The sequence below is a fragment of the Zingiber officinale genome, chromosome 2A (genome assembly GCF_018446385.1).
Source record: "Zingiber officinale cultivar Zhangliang chromosome 2A, Zo_v1.1, whole genome shotgun sequence".
NCBI lineage: Eukaryota > Viridiplantae > Streptophyta > Magnoliopsida > Zingiberales > Zingiberaceae > Zingiber > Zingiber officinale.
The window spans coordinates 88,714,099-88,735,395 of NC_055988.1; the positions used below are offsets into that span (position 1 = coordinate 88,714,099).

The 21,297-nt window shown below is 39.6% G+C and overlaps 1 long non-coding RNA gene across 1 annotated transcript; it reads left to right on the forward strand.

The window, feature by feature from the left end:
• Positions 1–375: 375 nt before the first annotated feature.
• LOC122039772 lies at positions 376–2,144 on the forward strand. The gene is made up of 3 exons (XR_006128375.1): positions 376–1,370; positions 1,433–1,725; positions 1,817–2,144. It is a non-coding gene; the product is annotated as an uncharacterized LOC122039772 (long non-coding RNA).
• The last annotated feature ends 19,153 nt before the right edge of the window (positions 2,145–21,297 follow it).

A 21,297-nucleotide genomic window follows, 5' to 3' on the forward strand; every position in this document is an offset into this window, starting at 1 on the left:
CTTATGCTCGTCCTCACCTTCCCCGTCCTCACCTTCCCCCTTATAATTATGTTACGTTTTTCAAAGACTAGTTAATAGCCGGTCTACAATTTCCTATTCCTCCCTTTTTATCAGAAGTAAGACAGTACTTCAACATTCCCCTACAACAATTTGCTCCTAATGCCTTCGACATCTATGTGGAATGTACATACTTTTTCGTCTCTTTGATATTCCTCCCACACCCCAGAACCTTTTTTTGTTTTTCTATCCTAAAAAATCAAAACCAAGAGTGTTTTTTTCAGTCTCGACCAAAAATGACCTTCTTTTAGGAGCTCCCTTCCTCTATTAAGGGTTGAAAATCACGGTTCTTCTTCCTAAAATTTCCTGACCCTGTCTCATGACTTACAACCTGACAATCTTCTTTTCCTTCTCTGCCTAACCTAAAGGAACTCCAACAACAACCTTCTTCTGTTGATTTCTCAAGCAAGCTACTTGGTCATCATTTCTCCATTCACAAATGGATACGCGGCGACCTTCTATATCTCTTTGGCTTGAGCCCTATTTTGGAGCGATTGCATTGTTCCTTTGGTAAATCATAATCCCCTTTCCTTCACTTTTTTACTAACTAAAGAACCTCTTGTTCTTTGCAGTGGATGTTGTGTTCGAGGCCCTGATTGACAGCCAAATTCATTTGGAAGAGGAGACAATCATAGCTAAGGGAAACATAACTTCTTGCTGAGAGGGACTTATCTCTAGCTACTTCTACAGATGAAGTTCCTCCCACTCAAGAAGCAACTTTCAGTTCTATGGTTGTTTCTGAAGAAATACCTACCCTTTCACCTTCTTCCTCAGCACCTAATCCTTCACCCATACAAGAAGAAACTCAAGAAACAACTTCTAAGAAGAAACGTAAGGGGTGCAAATTGACTTGGGCCCCTTTACCTAAGCGAGAAGCGACCTCCACTTCTAAAGATGTTCTTCAAGAGGACATCCGAGCTGCCTCTCCTGAACCTACCTTAGCAATGTTATATCCTTCTCTGTCCTCACAATCTATCCCACCTCAAGAAGGCATTTCGCTTCCTGGTCCTGCATCATCCTCTGTTCACCCTCAAGAAGAAGCCTCCCTCCCTAGTACTAGTTTGGAACCTGCATTTGTTATGACTTTTCTTGAACAATTCCCCTTACCTCTACGAGAATCTTCAAATTCACCTCTTCTTATTTTCTCCCCTCCTTCACTCTAGATCAGCTTATCTTCCTTATCCTCATTGACTCCCTCTTTACCTTTATTATTGGGATGTTCTCTTAGCACTGTTTGGGAGGAAACTCGCCAACAGCTTGAAAACTTATCCCCTGAAGGCTTGGCAGGTCATTTCTCCCTTGAGGAAACAAAGGTAAAATGATCTTTTATTTTAATAACAATTTGGATATGCTATTGACAACCCTTCTTATGCAGTGATGGATTGCTAATATGAGCATAGCCCATCAACTATTTGACTTAGCCCAAGTGAATGAACAATTATTGCTGACCATGCTACTAAACAAATAGTTAACTTGTCCACTCAGCTCCAAGAAGATCGTGAACTAATTTGGACTAAATCTGGGAGCTTGGATCAGTGGAAAATTACTGTGGACAACCTTGAAGCTCAACTTAAATCAGAAGTTAACCTTCGGGACGAACTGAAAGTCTAATTGACCGAACAATCTTCAGAGAAGGAACGACTATCTTCCCAGCTACAGACCCTAAAGGTCGCTCAAGTTTTTGAACTAGCTGCCAAATTATCTGAACTGAACTTGAAAGATGCTAATATTAACTCCTTGTGCTCCTCTCTAAATGCAGCTTAATCAACAACTTCCACAAAAGAAGCTGAGCTGAAGGCCTCTAACGATGCCCTGGTGGTTTATAAGGCATGGAAGATGATCGTTTCAATGAGAGAAAAAGGTTGCTTCTTTCATCCTTGAGTTCAATGTTCCTATCGCAGATTCTATTATGAAGGCATTCAAACATGGAGTAGACAGAGCTATAGAACAATTAAAGGAGAAGGGCTATTTAACTTCCGATCCTCCTTCCAATTTCCTTGATCGTCGGAGACTTCTTAAGATTATTGTAACCCTCTGCTATTTAATCAGTTAGATGTACTATTTTGACATTCCAGTTTATGTGAATTTTGTCCTCAAAGATTGTATAATCAACTGTGTTTTTCTTAGGATTTATCCTCTGCTATTAATACCACTGTTTAATTTTTATTTAGGTCACATATATTTGAAGATAAAGGGATACAATAGTTCATCGTCTATATTCTCATGTGAAAATGCTAAATGTCATATATTCTTAATATTTCAAAGATTTTTTACTTCTCGGTACTTGTGACAATTCCTCAGTTAACTTTAACTAACTTTTTTATATCGATTCTCTTTATTAGACTTTTATTATATACATGTATCGCTGAGCTGTTGGCTTCCTATTGGTTGGAGGATGTGGTTAACACCGTATAGGTACTCATTTTATTGTACCCACCTCCTCTCGTATCTATCTAATAGTTCACAATAAATCAGACTTTTTTGCTTATCCCGATCCAACGCTTCTTTTTTGGACTGACTCTTCGATCTATACTTGGAATAAAAAGGGGCAAAAACCTTATTACTTTGTTTTCTTCCTTCGCCTCGAAAACGCTCCGCTTTTAATCTTTAGCCCTCTTCTTTCTCCCTCACCTTAATCCTTCTCTCGAAAGATGTCTGAGTCCAATGTGTGGTACGCTCAATGTTCCTCTACCCTTTTCAACACAGAAGCTTGTGAGCTAGAGGTGAACTATGGCGTTCCCTCCTACATGGTTCTTCCTTTTCCAATGGATCGCCCACATCTTCTTCCCTAGGAAAGCATTGCAGTTTTTCAGGAACAGGTTGATTTTCGATTTCTCATTCATTCCTTTTTTATTGACATCAATCAATATTTTAACCTTCCTCTTTATCAAATCATTCCTCAATCTTTCACTATTATGAATGGTTTCATCATGGTCTGTCACCTGTTAGACGTTCCCTTTTCTCCTCACCTTTTTCACCATTTCTTCTTTCTCCGACTTGTGGAAGATAATCTTTTTAAATTCCAAGGTCATCCCAAAGCCATCTTGTTCAACAGAGTCACACTCCAAGGAGAATGGAGAGATAAGTTCTTTTTCTTACGCCTTCCTTGTCCTCCTCCATATCCTACAACCTGGCGACAGAAACTTCCTCCTATCCCCCGTCTGAATATTTCTCCTACCGATACTGCTTTTCGCTCCTCTATAGAGAAATAAAGGGGCTAAGTTTAATCTTCCTACATTGACTGTAGAGGAATTGCTATCCGCCTATGGGCTTAGCCCAGTTGACACGGAGCCAAGCACTTCCTTTGGTAATTTTGTTTTCCTACCAAGTGTTTTTTTATGCTTATTATAAATTCTTAATCCTTGTTGGTTTTTCTAGTTGAATTAGTGGGGGATTATTGAATTGTAATTCAAACTATTCCCTTCTCTTTAGTTTTTAGTCCCACATTGCCAAGCTAAGAACTTTGGAAGGCCTTATATATGGAACCCTTCCATCCTTGCTTAGCAATGATAAGGGGGGCCTACACGTATGCGCGGGCCAAGCCCAAATAGAATGGATTTGGGGGGTTCGAGCGGGAAATCCATAAACCGGGCATCACGTACGCGATTATCGCGCCCGCAGGGGGGGGGGTGCAAATCTCCAGCTCGTGGGCGGCTCGGTCTGTTTTTGCCAGTCCGGTTTGGTTCACTCCATTCGGTTTTGTTGCCTGATTTATCTATTCCGGTTCGGTCCTTTTCCGCGCCGTGTGAGGAATCAAAACAGCGCGACGCACTGTTTCTGTCCGCGTGAACGAAGAGATGCGGTTCTGTTCGCGTGAAGGAGCAAAGCGACGTACACTTTGTTGCGTGCGCTGTTTCGAAGTGTATAAATACACTTCCTCTGTTCCTTCTTAAAAACACACCGAAGCAAAGCATTTCTTCTGCCTTCAGCTTCTTCTTCTCTCCCCTTGTTCTGCCTTGTTCTGAGTTCTGAGGCTTGGTTCGCGATCTGAGGTTGAGTCCGAGTGCGGCGCTCGTTTTGGAGTGCACGTACGAGCGACGCGAGCGGTTGTCGGATCTTGGGAGGATTTTGCCGGAGAGCCTCTGCACCGTGGGCGGCAATCAATTCTCTAAAGACAGTCGACACGTCCGACGCTTCGACCGGAGATACACAATTTCTTAACCCTTACTATTATTAAAGTTTATTGCATGCTCGTTCATTTATTGGTGCAATTATAGATTACTGTATTAGCGTAATTAGTTCTATTACATTTATTACAATTTTAGAGAATTGATTGTAGCATCAATAAACATGATGAACAATAGGGTAACGGGGTCTGATAAGGCTAGCGCCCGACCCGAAAGATTTTTCGGGCAAAATTTCAGACGTTGGCAACAACGAATGAAATTTTGGCTTACTACGCTAGGGCTATTCTCCGTTATAGAAACAGACCCTCTTTCACCCAATGAAGAGGAACCTGCCCGTAGTGCTACCTTAGAGAGGTTTAAGCAAAGGGATTATCTCTGCCATGGGAGAATCCTATCTGCCCTCTCAGACGCACTATTTGATGTGTACTGTTCAACCGCTTCAGCTAAAGAGTTGTGAAAATCTTTGGATAAAAAATACAATTATGAAGATTCTGGTTTAGAAAAGTACACTGTGGCAAAATTCCTAAACTTCAAAATGGTTGAAGGCAAATCTGTGATAGAGCAGACACATGAATTCCAAGTCCAAATTCATGGTCTTGCTGAAGGAGATATGCCATTACCTGAAAAATTTCAGGTCTTGTCAATCATCGAAAAATTGCCTCCGAGTTGGGAAGATTTTGGCATGACTCTTAAACATCGGAGAGGTAAAATCTCTCTTGAAGATTTGATGATTGCCTTAAATATCGAAGAAGAACATCGGAAGCAACATAAAAATGATGATACAAGAATGCCTATGGATTTTATTCCAAAGGCGAATGTAGTAGTCTCATCTGACAAGAAAAAATTCAAAAATCAGAAAATGAAAAACAAGATGAAACCCAACCCAAAGGTTCAAAAGAAAACTGGAACCAAACCTAAGCTTTGCTGGGCATGTGGACAGGTTGGACATTATGCCAAATTCTGCCCTAAGCGAAAGGACAAGGAGAAAAACCAAAGCAATACGTCCAAGGCACAAGTAAATGTCGTGACTGCTAGTGACGACACCAGCGATAGGTTTGTTACCTTCAAACCTGAACTAAACTTGATCTATCAACCCAATGAATGGTTAGTTGATACAGGTGCTAATGTACACTATTGTGCTGATCGCTCAGCCTTCCTTACTTATCAGGTAATTGAAGGCACTTCCGTGACTATGGGGAACCATTCTGCAGCCAGGGTGTTTGGGATAGGACAAGTTGACCTGAGGTTCACCTCTGGAAAAGTCCTGTCACTGCATGAGGTGCATCACGTTCCAGCTGTCCGTCGGAATTTGATTAGCGGATCAAAGTTAGACCGTGCTGGTTATGAGTTGAACTTTAAATGTAATAAAGTTGTAATATTACATTTAGGAACCTTTATTGGAAAAGGTTACCTTAATGAAGGTTTATTTAAACTCAATGTAGAAAATGCTACTTTAAATAAATCTTCTGATATTGGTTGTTCATATAATATTGAGTCTTATGATCTGTGGCATGATAGATTAGGACATGTCAATTTTAATACCGTAAAAAGGATGATGAATCTTGACATGATCCCTAAGCATGCTATAAATGATAAGAAAAAATGTGAAATTTGTGTGCAATATAAACAACCCCGTAAACCCTTCAAATCAGTTGATAGAAATTCTGATATTTTAGAATTGATCATACTGACTGTTGTGAGTTTAACGGTGTAATAACGAGAGACCATAAAAGGTATTTCATTACCTTCATTGATGACCACTCTCGTTATTGTTATGTTTATTTGCTAAAAACCAAGGATGAAGCTTTAGATAAATTTATGATTTTTAAATCTGAAGCTGAGAATCAAACCGATAAAACTATTAAGAGGTCAAGGTCTGATAGGGGTGGAGAATTTACCTCGAACCTGTTTCAAAAATTTTGTCAAGATACATGTATAATCCATGAGGTAACTGCTCCATATAGTCCTCAATCCAACGGTATAGTAGAACGGAAAAATCGAACCCTTGAAGATATGATTAATTCCATGTTAGGCAGTTCTGGGTTACCCAACCTTATGTGGGGGGAAGCTCTATACACTGCATGCCATGTGCTAAATAGAGTCCCAATGAAGTCAAGGGATAAAACCCCATATGAACTTTGGAAAGGCCGAAGGACAAGTTTGAAATACCTTAAAGTGTGGGGGTGCCTGGCAAAGGTACTAGTACCTGAACACAGAAGAAAAAAACTTGGTCCAAAGACCGTAGATGGTATTTTCTTGGGTTATGCTCAAAATAGTATTGCATATAGGTTCCTGATTATTAAATCAGAAATTCCTGGAATAGATGCAAATACTATTGTAGAACTTCGCGATACTACATTTTTTGAGGATATATTTCCTATGAAGACGAGAACACCTCAATCTAGTATTTCTACTAGAAATGAGCCTTCTTCCGTAGAGGTCCCATTATCCGTAGTAGGTACACCTTCCTCAAGTCACTCTAGACTAGATGAATCTAGTGAGTATACAGAACTGAGAAGGAGCAAGAGGCAACGTGTGTCTACGGATTTAGGCCAGGACTTTATCACCTATAATATAGAAGGTGACCCTGTGACATATAGAGATGCTATGGCTTCTCCTGAAGCTAAGTACTGGAAAGAGGCCATTAAAAGTGAAATGGACTCTATTATCTCTAATGCCACTTGGGAGTTGGTAGATTTACCTCCTGGGTATAACACTATAGGATGTAAATGGGTGTTTAAAAGAAAACTAAAACCTGATGGGTCAGTAGATAAATTCAATGCCCGCCTAGTTGCTAAGGGATTCAAACAGAAAGAAGGGATTGACTATTTTGACACTTATTCTCCTATTACCAGAATTACTACAATCCGAGTGTTAATAGCATTGGCGTCCATATATCATCTTGAGGTCCATCAAATGGATGTCAAAACGGCATTCCTTAATGGAGATCTTGAAGAAGAGATATATATGGATCAACCAGAGGGATATGTAGTTTCTGAACAAAGTCTGTAGGTTAGTCAAATCTCTTTATGGTTTGAAGCAAGCCCCAAAGCAGTGGCACGAAAAATTTGATAGAGCTATGTTATCATTTGGCTTTGAAATGAATGACTCTGATAAATGTGTGTATGCTAAAATGAAAGGTGATAATTGTATTATCTTATGTTTGTATGTAGATGATATTTTACTGTTTGGTTCTAACATTTCTATTATTAATGAGACTAAGTCCCTCTTAAGTGGTAAGTTTGATATGAAGGATATGGGTTGTGCTGATATGATTTTAGGGCTGAAGTTGACTCGATCAACTGATGGAATAGCAATTTCTCAATCACTCTATATTGAGAGAGTATTAGAGAAATATGGCTATAGCCAAGTTAAATCTGTAGTCACACCCTATGATCCTTCAAAAACTCTCCACAAGAATAAGAGTGGTGTGGCAGTGTCTCAATTAAGATACTCACAAATAATAGGTAGTCTAATGTATTTAGAAAATTGTTCTAGACCTGATATTTCTTTTGCTATATCGAAATTGAGCAGGTTTACCAGCTGTCCGGACAGAACGCATTGGGATGCATTAGATAGAGTACTTAGATATCTGAAAGGCACTATATCCTTGGGCTTGTGGTATGGGAGATTCCCTGCAGTCCTGGAGGGATATAGTGATACCAGTTGGATAGCTGACACTGCTGAGTGTAAAGGCGTTACTGGTTATGTCTTTACACTTGGAGGCAGTGCAGTTGCTTGGATGTCTGTTAAACAGACGATTATAACCCGGTCTACATCTGAGGCAGAATTGTGTGCTTTGGATACCACAGTAACTGAAGCTGATTGGCTTAAGGGTCTTCTTTCTGAAATTCCCTTGATGATGAAGCCAATACCTTCAATTTTAGTACACTGTGATAATCAAATAACAATAGCTCAGATTAGAAGCTCCAAGTATAACCAGAAACAGAAGAGACATGTACGAATAAGATTAAAGTCTATTCGTGAGCTAGTGTCTCTTGGAGTGGTGTCATTGGACTTTGTAAGTTCAAAAGACAATATTGCTGACCCACTCACTAAAGGACTTGATTCTGAGAAAATCAAGAGATCCAGTAAGGGAATGAGACCGAGGCCTGTCCTGGTTTCATCTATAGCGACAACCCAACCTATCTGATTGGAGATCCCAAAAAGTAGGTTTAATGTGGTACAAACAAGCTATAAGGGTGAAACGTAAGCATCAAATTGATTGAGATGTAATCTCATAGTCTCTTCCCTGGATATATGCTTGACTGCTAGTAAGGATGAGCTTAGGAGCTCTTAATGAGTTCAAGGTCTTAATGACAGGATGCTTGCAGTACATCCTTGGAGAACTCACCTATGTAAGTGTAACTGTGAGGCCGCAGTGTGGGGGGTCTAGGCAACTCTCCTTAGCACTTATGAAATAAGATTCGGTGGCATGACCGTAATGCACCAACCCAGAAGGATTCAACCGTCGCCAGTGATGAGTTGTTACCAATTGATCTTCACATATATAAAAGGTTTAAGATCAAGACTCAGTTATCTGCAAACCTATGTGAATAAGATTGGTGTACTTAGGTGAAAATTCAAACCGGAAGGTATTTTCACTGAAAGCTCATTGCAACCAAGCCTCAGAACATATCTTTCTTTTCTTCTAAAATAATTTGAATTAGTGGGGGATTATTGAATTGTAATTCAAACTATTCCCTTCCCTTTAGTTTTTAGTCCCACATTGCCAAGCTAAGAACTTTGGAAGGCCTTATATATGGAACCCTTCCATCCTTGCTTAGCAATGATAAGGGGGGCCTACACGCATGCGCGGGCCAAGCTCAAATCGAATGGATTTGGGGGGTTCGAGCCGGAAATCCATAAACCGGGCGTCACGTACGCGATTATCGCGCGCAGGGGGGGGGTGCAAATCCCCAGCTCGTGGGCCTCGCGCTTACGGGCGGCCCGGTCTGTTTTTGCCAGTCCGGTTTGGTTCACTCCATTCAGTTTTGTTGCCTGATTTATCTATTCCGGTTCGGTCCTTTTCCGCACCTCGTGAGGAATCAAAACAGCGCGACGCACTGTTTCTATCCGCGTGAACGAAGAGACGCGGCTCTGTTCGCGTGAAGGAGCAAAGCGACGTACACTTTGGTGCATGCGCTGTTTCGAAGTGTATAAATACACTTCCTCCGTTCCTTCTTAAAAACACACCAAAGCAAAGCATTTCTTCTGCCTTCAGCTTCTTCTTCTCTCCCCTTGTTCTGCCTTGTTCTGAGTTCTGAGGCTTGGTTCGCGATCTGAGGTTGAGTCCGAGTGCGGCGCTCGTTTTGGAGTGCACCTACGAGCGACGCGAGTGGTTGTCGGATCTTGGGAGGATTTTGCCGGAGAGCCTCTGCACCGTGGGCGGCAATCAATTCTCTAAAGACAGTCGGCACGTCCGACGCTTCGACCGGAGATACACAATTTCTTAGCCCTTACTGTTATTAAAGTTTATTGCATGCTCGTTCATTTATTGGTGCAATTATAGATTATTGTATTAGCGTAATTAGTTCTATTACATTTATTACAGTTTATTCAAACAATCCTACAACTTGCCTTCTCAGCAAGGGCAAAACCCTACTTCCTCCTTGCCTTATGGAATGATTAAATTGAAAAGCCCTCTACCTGAATCATGGCTCCAAACTCAACAACAGTTGCAAACCTAGACAGTCATCGAGCATTTGGATGAGCATTCCTGCAACATCATTACCATAAGTTTTTGACACACTTACTTTACCTCTCTGCTTCAACGTATAACTTTACCTCCATTTTTTCCAGTTCTATGCTTCTAGCTTGCATTTGGGACAACTTGCATCAGACTTGGAGAGAGCTAATAAAGTTATGAAAGATAGAGTGGAAGAGCTGTCCCAAACTTCCAATGTTTCTCTTGATGAAGATATTCAACTACAAGAGAGGGTGAATTCACAAACTAAGCTTATTGCTACTCTGGAGGCTTCTCTAAGGGGCACTCACCACTCTCTTCAATCCCAGACGATTCAAAGGGAAAATTTGGAACTCAGATTACAAAATGTTGAATCTAATTTACGGGTGGAAAAGGCTTTAAGAGCTGAGACTCTTTCCCATTTGACTCAGAAGTCCAAACTTTTAGAAGAAATGCAATCATTCCAGGGTTCTGGGTCTCCTGACTTAGCTCAAGAATTGACTAGTAAAAATTTTCTACTGCTGCAGCAACAGGAAAAAACCCGAGCCCAAGATTCTCAAATAGCTCAACTTTTGTAGTTAGAAGACTCTAAAGCAAAACGAGCTAGCCTTAAAGAAGAGCGAGACAAAATATAATATGAATTTCAAGCCTATAAGGCAGTAGAGGAAGAATGTTGGTAGCTCAAGCGTAGATCTTATTTGGACTCTCCAGAATTTGGAGATGAATATGCTAGGCGTATTGTGGGAACCTTGACCCATTCTGTAGATGGGGTCATGCAACAATTAAGGGAAGGGGGTTAGTTGCATAGAGAACCTCCTCCACTATTCATAAGTCTGAGGTGACTTAATAAGGAGCTTCCAAAAGAGTTTGTAAGTACCTTTAAATGAACTTGTAAATTAACATTGTAATATAATTCTATTTGCGTAGAAAATACTAAAAGAATTCTATGTGTTTTTGAATGTTAATGTGTACCTACAATTTGTTGTATATAATTTCCTACCTCTTGAATTCCACCATAAATAGACCAGACATAGGTTTTCAGACTAGATAAAGCCAAAACCATTTGATTAGCCTCCATCAATCTTGTAAATATAATTGAGCCAAGCGAATATATATCTTGAACGAGATAAATAAGTTAGATGACCAGATCAAAAGATTGAATATCTAGCCATCCGAGTGAAATCAACCTTTTATCATATAGACACTTTTTTAGGCTTTTCCCGACCGTATAAGGACTCAGTTGGACTTATATGCCCGAGCGAGATCATCTAGTTGCAATGTAAATGCTTTGTTAAGCTTTTCCCGATTGCATAATAGTTGGTCGAAGTTGTATACCCTAGCGAGATTATCCTTTTGCTATATAAATGCTCTGTTAAGCTTTTCTCGACTGTATAATAGCTTGGTCGGAGTTGTATACCCAAGAGAGATTATCCTTTTGCTACATAAATCTGTTAAGCTTTCCCCGACTACATAATAGGTCGGTCAGAGTTGTATACCCGAGTGAGATTATCCTTTTGTTATAAAAATGCTCCGTTAAGCTTTTCCCGACTACCTAATAGGTTGGTCAAAGTTGTATACCTGAGTGAGATTATCCTTCTGCTCAATAGATAATATTGATGTTAGATATCATAGTCGATTTTCAGGAGGGTTTAAAGTCTCTAGTCCCCTTAAAGGAGCCTGTTCGGTCACCCTTTAAGGTCCCCGATTGACTGTTGAAGTTTAAGTCTTCGGTTCCCCTTAAAGGAGTCTGCCCAGTCACCCTTTAAGGTCTCGATCAATTGTTGAGGTTTAAAGTCTTCGGTTCCTCTTAAAGGAACATGTTTGGTTACCCTTTAAGGTCCCTGATCAATTGTTAAGATTTAAAGTCTCCGGTTCCCCTTAAAGTAGTATGTCCGGTCACCCTTTAAGATCCTCGATCGACTGTTGAGGTTTAAAGTCTCCGATTCCCCTTAAAGGAGTCTATCCGATCACTCTTTAAGGTCCCTGATCGACTATTGAGGTTTAAAGTCTCCGATTCCCTTTAAAGGAGCATGTCCAGTCACCCTTTAAGGTCCTCGATCGACTGTTAAGGTTTAAAGTCTCTAGGTCACCCTTTAAGGTCTCCGATCGACTGCTGAGCTTTAAAATCTTTGGTTCCCCTTAAATGAGCTTGTTCAGTCATCCTTTAAGGTCCTTGATCGACTGGTGAGATTTAAAGGCTTTGGTTCCCCTTAAAGGAGCCTACTTGACCACTCTTTAAGGTCCCTGATCGACTGTTGAGATTTAAAGTTCCGGTTCCCCTTAAAGGATCCTGTCCGGTCACCCTTTAAGGTCTCTAATCGACTATATGGAGGTTTAAAGTCTCCGGTTCCCCTTAAAGGAGCATGTTCGGTGATGTGCGTAGATTTTATACACTTGTTTAGCATGTTTTGACACACATTCCTATATTTTACGCATGCTTTATCTATGCATTTTTATACTCCTTGCTTTACTTTTAGCATATTCACTCTTCTTTGTTCAGAGATATGCTCTTCTGTATTTTCTATCTACAGGAGTCAAATTTGGAGAGGAAATGATGTTCATGGCGAATCTAATCAACAAACGAAGGAAGGCAGCACCAACCATGTGTGTCACACGACCATGCCAAAGGAAAAGGAAGGAAAATGACCTTGGTCGTGTGGAGCAGACTGGATGTGTAGCATCAATAGAAAAGGGGGCTAATATGGTCGTGTGGTTTCACACAGCTGTATCACTTTTGAAACAGAATCAGAACACAACCGTGTAATCTTTCTAGAGGCCAAGCATTGTCAGGTCATGTGTGCCACATGGTCGTGTAACCTTTCCTGAGCCCAAGCATTGTCAAGTCGTGTCTGCCACACGACCGTGTAACATTTCTAGAGGCCAAGATTGGCACGGTTGTATGTCCACACGGCCGTGTGAGTCATCCAGAGACGAAGCATGGCACCGTCGTGTGAATATCACACAGCCGTGTGACACTAGCCAAGAGCTAAGCAGTCGAGGTCATGTGAGATCCACATGAACGTGACACGGGCCGTGTGACGCCCAAACCCCTCCTCTATATAAAGGGTTTCTTTCTCTTTGAAAAGGGGGAGGCTCTCCCTTTGGGGAGATCTAATCTTGAGGCTTTTCTCGATCTTTTGGGTGTTGATCCGGTAATCTAAAGACGTTTCCATTCCCGATTCGACTCCGGTAGCAAGGATTAGTTCTGAAGATTACTCGTTGTCTCTAGATAAGCATTTCTTTTCTATCTTCTTGATTTGGATCGAAATGTTTACGATCTTCTTGTCTTCGGATCTTTTCCTTTATTTCATGGGGTAGATCTTGTTCTTTGATGTAGGGAGTATTTGTGATGTGAATTGATGTGAAATTTCAAGGATTTGCCAACTTCTTATTTCAATGATGTTGTTATATTTTGTATCAATTTAATCTTGTATGGATTGCTGTGTTTAGATCTAATTACCATTCTTAATTGGATGTCTGTATTACTTGTGGATTTTGTAGAGGAATTCTCTAGATCGTATGACCGAGGGGCGTTGTGATAGGGCTACCCTGTTTACGGACGTCTTGGGGATCACCTTGAAGGGTGAAGTAAGAATCTACAAAGAAGTGGGATAGATAGATGTGTTGTTCCCTATATCTTGATGTGAATTGATTAGAGATGTGTTTCTATGTTGTATGACTAAGGGGTGTCGTGACAGGGCTGCCCTGCTAATGGACTTCATAGGGATCATGACTATTTAATTGCTTAAGGTAACCAACGACTTCTTAGATATAAGCCCCTTGTCGGTGTTTTCTGCAGGAGATAACCAACGACTTCTTACAAATGCATAACAATTGAGGATATAATTGATAGATCATATTACATTAATAAGTATCACAAAGAAATCAAATCTCTTATAATTTTCATAAAACATAGTTTCTGCATTACCTTTCTATTTCTATTTTCTAGTTGCTTCTTAGTACGTGTAATTCCTAGTTGATTGTTTCTCTAATTTTCTTTGAGATATCTTTAGTGGTTATAACCAGTCCCTGTGGATATGATATCTTTTTATTACTGCTGACGAAATCGTGCACTTGCAGTTACGTAACATCCGGTCACCCTTTAAGGTCCCCAATCAACTGGATGGAGATTTAAAGTCTCCGGTTCCCCTTAAAGGAGCCTGTCTGGTCACCCTTTAAAGTCCTCAATCGACTGGATGGAGGTTTAAAGTCTCCAGTTCCCCTGGTCCCTGATCAACTGGATAGAGTTTAAAGTTCTCATTAAAAAAGAGCATATGGACTTTCCAAATGATATTGCCTGCACATTTTCTGTTATTCATATAAGCAAGGTTTAAACAAACTATATGGATAGTTTACAGGCGTACTTGTTAAGTCCTGTATGGTTGTAAATGATTCGCATTCCAAGGCCATTCGACTTTTCTCCCTTCTACATCTTGGAGGTAATAGGAGCCCGATACAAGTTTTTGTATCACTTTATAAGGTCCTCCCCATTGTGGTTCCAGCTTATTAACATCTCCAATAGGCTTAATGTGCTTCCATACTAGATCACCCACATGGAAAAAATCTGGGGATGCCCCTCTTATTATAGTTTTGTCTCATTCTTTGACGATATGAGATGAGTCAGGTTGCCGCTTTGTCCCGTTCTTCTTTTATTAGATTGAGTTCCATGAGGATTCGATCTACATTGCTATCATCATAAAGTCTCCTTTGGTCGGACTCCACTCTGACTTCGATTGGAATTACTGCTTCACTTCTATAGACTAGCTGAAAAGGAGTAATTCTGTGGCTTCTCTAGGAGTGGTATGATATGCCCATAGTACACTAGGAAGTTCATCTACCCAGCTGCCACCAACATAATCTAATTTAGTTTTAAGTCCTCTGATAATTTCTCTGTTGGTTACTTTAGCTTGCCCATTGCTCTGTGGATATGCCACAGAGGTAAAAGCTTGCTTGATGCCATAATCTGAGCACCATTTCTTAATTTTATTATCCTAAAATTATCTTCCATTATCAGAAACTATTTTGTGTGGAATGTCAAATCTATAAACAATGTGCTGCCATAAAAATTTCATAACTGCATGTTCAGTAATTATAGCCAGTGGTTCCGCTTCCACCCATTTTGAAAAATAATCCACGACCACCAATAAGAATTTCCTTTGAGCAGGTGCAAGAGGAAAGAGCCCAACTATATCCATGCTCCATTGATCAAAAGGACAAAACACTATAGAAGTTTTCAATAATTCAGTTGGGTGATGAGGAATGTTTTGATATTTCAGACAAGATAAACATGTCCTTACAAGGTAAGTAGCATCCACTTGTAAAGTAGGCCAATAATATCCAATTAATAATATTTTTTTAGCCAGAGATCAACCTCCCATATGACTACCTTAGGAACCCTGATGCACTTCTTGCAAGATAAACTATATATCCTCTGGTCCAGCACATTTAAGTAAAGGATTAGAGAAAGCCCTCTTATATATCTGATCTCCAATCATGGTATACTAATTTGCCCTTTTCTTGAATATCCTAGCTTGGTCTGCATTAGTGAGTAGAACTCCTTGTTGTAAAAATAGAATAATAGATGTTCTCCAATCATTTTAAATTTCTAGATTGGCATGTTGCTCAATACAAAATACTAATAATGTTTGTTCTACTAGTCTATCTAAACTCCAAAGTATAATGGTAGAAGCTAATTTCGCTAATTTATTTGTTGCTTGATTCTCCGACCGAGGGATTTTCTTTATACTTACTTCATAAAATTTAGCTTTTAACTTATCAAATGCCTTTGCATATAATATGAGTCGTTCATTACTAATTTCAAAGTTGCCTATTAACTGTTGTGTTGCCAACTGAGAATCAGAATGGATCACAACACTAACAGCTCCCACATGCTTAGCAGCCTGCAAACCTACTATTAATGCTTCATATTCAGCTTCATTATTAGTGGCTCGATAATTCAATCTAATAGATAGTTGTATTTGATCTTCTCTGGGAGATATAAGGATAATCCCTCCTTCGCTACCTTGCCGGGTAGAAGATCCATCCACATAGACAATCCATGTTTCCTCTTTTTCTGGACTTGGTATTTCTATTATAAAATATGCCAGAGCTTGAGCCTTGATGGTCGTCCGAGGCTGATACTATATATCATATTCACTAAGTTCGATCATCCACTTGATCAACCTACCAGAAGCTTCTAGGTTAATGAGTACCCGACTGAGAGTGCTATTAGTTAATATTGTGATCGGATGTGATAAGAAATAAGGACGTAATCTTCTAGCCGCCAAAACCAATCCGTAAGTGAATTTCTCGAGTGTCGTGTATCGGCACTCTACTCCTTTTAATAAATGATTCAAAAGATACACAGGTAATTGTTCTTTTTCTTCTTGCCTTACTAATACAGAGCTGACAACATGTTCATTGGCTGACAAGTACACCCACAATGTTTCTACTACTACTGGTTTAGCTAATACAGGGAAAGTAGATAAGTATTCCTTCAACTCCTCAAATCCCTTGCTACAGTCTTCATCCCATTGAAATTTAGTTGCCCTTCAAAGTATTTTGAAGAAGGGGAGACTCCAATCGACCGAGCGAGAGATGAAAAGAGATAGGGCAGTAATCCTTCCTGTCAATCTTTGTACTTCCTTTAAGTTCCTTGGAGCAACCATATCTTGTAGTGCTTTTACTTTGTTGGGATTGACTTATATTACCCGCTCGGTCACCATGTATCTCAAGAATTTCCCACTCTTGGCTCCAAACAAGCATTTGCTGAGATTGAGCTTGAGTCCATACCTCCTCAGAGTCCTACAAGTCTCTTCTTATCAGCACATAGACTAGAAGCCCGTATAGATTTAATAAGTATGTCATCTACATAAACATCCATGTTTCTCCCAATTTGTTTCTAAAAAACCTTGTTCATGAGCCTTGGATAAGTAGCTCCTAAATAATGGGTGAGATGAAAAATTAGGAAAATAAATAATAACTTGTATATTTTTTATTTTTTTACATGCTTGGACTATAGGACCCTAAAAATTTGTTTTAGCATTAATCAAGGGAGAGTGCAAAGAAATTTAAGACATTAATTTTTATTTTGTTAAAACATTATTTTTTAAAGTTAAACTTTACAAAAGTTTAAATATTTATGAAAAAGGAAGTTTAATTTTTTTTAAAAGAAAAAATGAATTATCTTTGAAAAGATAGAAACTAAGTATTTGCTAAAGTATTTTTAAGTAATTTTACAAGAAATTATTTTTAAAACTAAGGTTTTATCAAAATATTTTTAAAGATAATTTTTTTTTTATCAAAATCTTTTTAAAAAGCTAAGCTTTTATGAATTTTTTTTAAAGCTAAGCACTTAACTCAGTTTTTATCAAATTTTTAAAACTAAGCTTTAATTAAAAATCCTGTTAAGTTGAGCACTTCTAACTAAGTTTTTTTTTTTTCAAAACCTTTATTTTTAAAGCTAAGTACTAATGTATCAAAGTCTTTTTAAAGCTAAGTTTTTAATCTAACTTATTATGAAAGCTAAATACTTGACAAAATAATTATTTTCAAAGTTTAGCTAAGCCTTTGTTGAAAAAAAATCTAAGTATTTTCAAAGCTAAAAATTTAGTTAAGTTTTTTTTGAAAAAGCTATGACAGTTTTAAAACTTAAGTTTATCTAAGTTTTTGTTGAAAAAATTAAGTATTTTCAAAGAATCTCTAATTTAGCTAAGCGTTTTTTCAAAGCTGAATTTCGCTAAGTGCTACCCTTCAGGGGGAGCTTAAAGTTAAATAGAATAAAAAATGTTTTCTATCTTTACAACCTTCTCTATACTTAGTATTATTTTTTATTTATGTCAAATGGGGAAAGAAAAGTCAAAGTTAAGAATTTAAACATAATTTTTATGAAAGGGGGAGCATAAGAGAGTTTTTTTTTTAAATTATTGTTTTTATGCTCATGCTTAAATTCTTTTATTTATTGTTATTGATATGGGTTAGGTTTAGTAGGTCCCCGATGAAAAGGGGAAAAGAGATAGCATAATTAAGAAAATAGGCCAATATTGGTCAGATAATACCTTAGAAAGGATAGTCCAATATCGGCCGGGATAAACCTTAAGAAAGGAAGGCCAATCTCGGCCGGTATATAACTTGAGAAAGATAGATCAATATCGGTTGAGATAATACCTTAAGAAAAGATAGTCCAAATCATGCGGGATAATACCTTAAAAATGATAGGCTAAATTGTCTGGGAAGGGAAGTCCAATATCTGCCGGGATACACCTTGAGAAAGGTAGGCCAATCTCGGCCGGAAAATACCTTGAGAAGGATAGCCTAATATCGGCCAGGATAACAGGCTTAAGGAGATACAAACCAATATTGGTCGGGATCACACACTTAATAAAATATAGGCTAATATCAGCCGGGGTCACATACTTAATAAAATATAGGCCAATATCGGCCGGGATAACACGTGTAAGAAAGCATAGGTTAATATTGGTCGGGGTCACATACTTAGTGAAATATAGGTCAATAGCGGTCGGGATAACACGCGTAAGAAAGCATAGGTCAATATCGGCCGGGGACACATACTTAGTGAAATATAGGCCAATAGCGGCCGAGATAACATGCCTAAGAAAATATAAGTCAATACCGTCCGGGGTAACAAATGTTTCAAGAATATTTATCTTAATGAAGATATATGTAGTATGTGATCGTATAACAGGTTTGCTAATTTGGCGGGAAGAATGTTTCTAGACTCTTCTATAAGCACTAGGCGACAAAGAAGGTACATCTGGGGTACGAAAAAGATTTCTTAAAAGTTATTTTCTGCAAGTACATGTCTTACATCATCTCATAACAAACTCTAACAAACTGGGGTCCACTTCATGACTACGGAGGTTATATGAAGTGGTATAAAAAGGAGAACCCTCTCCGTTGGCCAGGTATGCTCACGCTTATGCTCACACTCACAACCCTAGTTTTCGATTATTGTTCATCCTCTTCTTCCTTCTTCCACACTAAGAAAGATCACTGACTTGAGCGTCGGAGGGCCTAGCCAGGGATTCCCACCCCGGTCTTAGATCACTGACGATAGTGTTGGTTGGTCTCTTGTGCGCAGGAAGTCGTGGATCTCCAGATCTCGGTATTCTTCACTGAGTTCTTCCTTCCGTCTTTGGATTTTTCATATAAGGAGGGTATTCTGTGACTTCATTCTCCCAGATCCGTTTTGGGTTTCTCGGATCGGTATTCCATAGGTATTATTCTTCATCAGCAGTAGGTTCTCTCCTAGCTTTCCATTTTGTATAGCTTCTCAGACAGGATCAGATTTGGCGCCGTCTGTGGGAACTTCACCTGAATCTGAGACTGCAAGATGGAAGATGCTGGAAAATCGAACTTACTCACCATTAGTCGTGAAGATATGGATTTCCTCATCAATACTCATGTGCAGAAAGCTTTACAACAACAACAACAATAACAAGCGTATACTAGAGCTACTATGCCAGTAGCTCATAATCCAGCGATTTCAACTACTGAGCATCGGAAGGGAAAGGAGCTGGAAGAAGAAGATCATGTATATTTCCCTCCGGCTACTGCTTCTCCGACTAGGCGCCCTCGAGCTTTCCTTCGTACTCCTTTTGAACAGGGAGGACGAAGGCCTATATTTCAGGAATCCTCTCGCGAGGCACCAGACAAAGAGAAGCGCAAAGCTACGATGATGGTAGCTAGTGATAGCTCGCCGGAGAGAGTCATTTCTCCATTTTCACAAAGTGTACTGGATGATCCGCTTCCTAAGTGGTATCAAAATCTGCAGATCGGCAAGTACACTGGAACTATAGATCCAGAGGATCATTTGTTGAAATTTGAGAATGTAGCACTATTGCAACAATTTTCTAATGGAGTGAAGTGCCGGATGTTCCTTACAACACTCGGAGGAGCTGCGTAACGTTGGTTCAAGAGATTGCCAGAAAACTCTATCCAAAAGTTTAAGGATTTCAAGAAGGTTTTCCTACACCATTTTTCCAGCAACAAGAGGTATCATAAAACTCCCTGAAGCTTATTTTCAATTAAACAAGCATCTAAGGAGTCCATCAGAGCCTATATTAAAAGATTCAATCAAGTAGCTATTGATGTGCCCAATGCTACTACGGAAATATTAGTAAGTGCTTTCTCTCAAGGCTTGAATGATAATGATTTCTTTAAAGATTTGGTGAGAAATCCTTCTGCCAATTTTGACTCCTTAATTGAACGGGCCACTGAATTTATTAATCTTGAAGAAGCTCAGGCTGCACGCAGAAAAGAAGGTACTACTTCTTCTCCTACCCCTGTTAAGGAGAAGGCCCCCGCTCCTGTTCCTCCACCGAGGGGACCTCGAGCAGCTCATCCACCCCATCATCATCTAGAATATCGCCCACAAGCAGTACAACATGTAGAGATGCAGCAAGAAGCACCAAGAAGATGGTGCATGTATCACAAGACCAGCAGTCATCACACAGAAGACTATTTTGTTTTGAAAAATAAGAAAGCAAATAGGGATCGTTATCAAAGGTGAAACAATTATCAACAACAATATCCCAGGCCACAAAGTCCGCTCAAGATAGAATACCGCCCGGTAGGACCTCAACAAGGTGTATTACCAACCCCAGTCGGTACGATTCAGGTGCCGAAGAAGACTCAGCCTGAGGCCATGACTGCCCGGTAAGAAGAAAACAGGAGCAATGCCGCCCGGGGAAACATTAATATGATTGTGGGTAGGCCCACTAATGGAGACTCCAACAGGGCCAGAAAAGTACACGCACGAAGACTCGAAATCCATGTTGTAGGGTGCAGTAAGGAGAGAGCAGCCGGTCCAGAAATCAGTTTTGGGCCCAAAGACCTTGAAGGGGTAGAAATACCCCATGATGATGCATTAATAATTAAGACTGTGATAGCCAACTGTACTATTTCTCGTACCTTTATAGACACCGGTAGTTCTGTAAATATTATCTTTAAAAAAGCTTTTGATCAACTGCAAATTGACCCGAGAGAACTTCAACAGATGATGACTCCTTTATATGAATTCACTGGTAATGAGGTACAACCGCTCGGACAAATAAAGTTGGCCATATCTTTAGGGGAGGAGCCCCTAATGAGGACAAGAAGATCTCACTTCATGCTGGTGGATGCTCCATCTGCCTATAATGTGATACTGGGTCGACCGACCGTAAATGAGTTTAGGGCGGTCGTTTCTACTTTTTGTCAAAAAATTAAATTTCCTGTTGATGACCAGGCCGGGGAAGTACGTGGTGATCAGAAGATGGCTCGTAAATGTTATGTGGAGATCATCCGGATTGAAGCTGGTGCAGCTCGAAAATTCAAAGAATGGAGGTCAATGCCATTCAAGAGAAGCCACCTGTTCTAGTCTATGAGGAAAAGGAGGAGGTCCAGATACAGACCGGTCGACCTAAA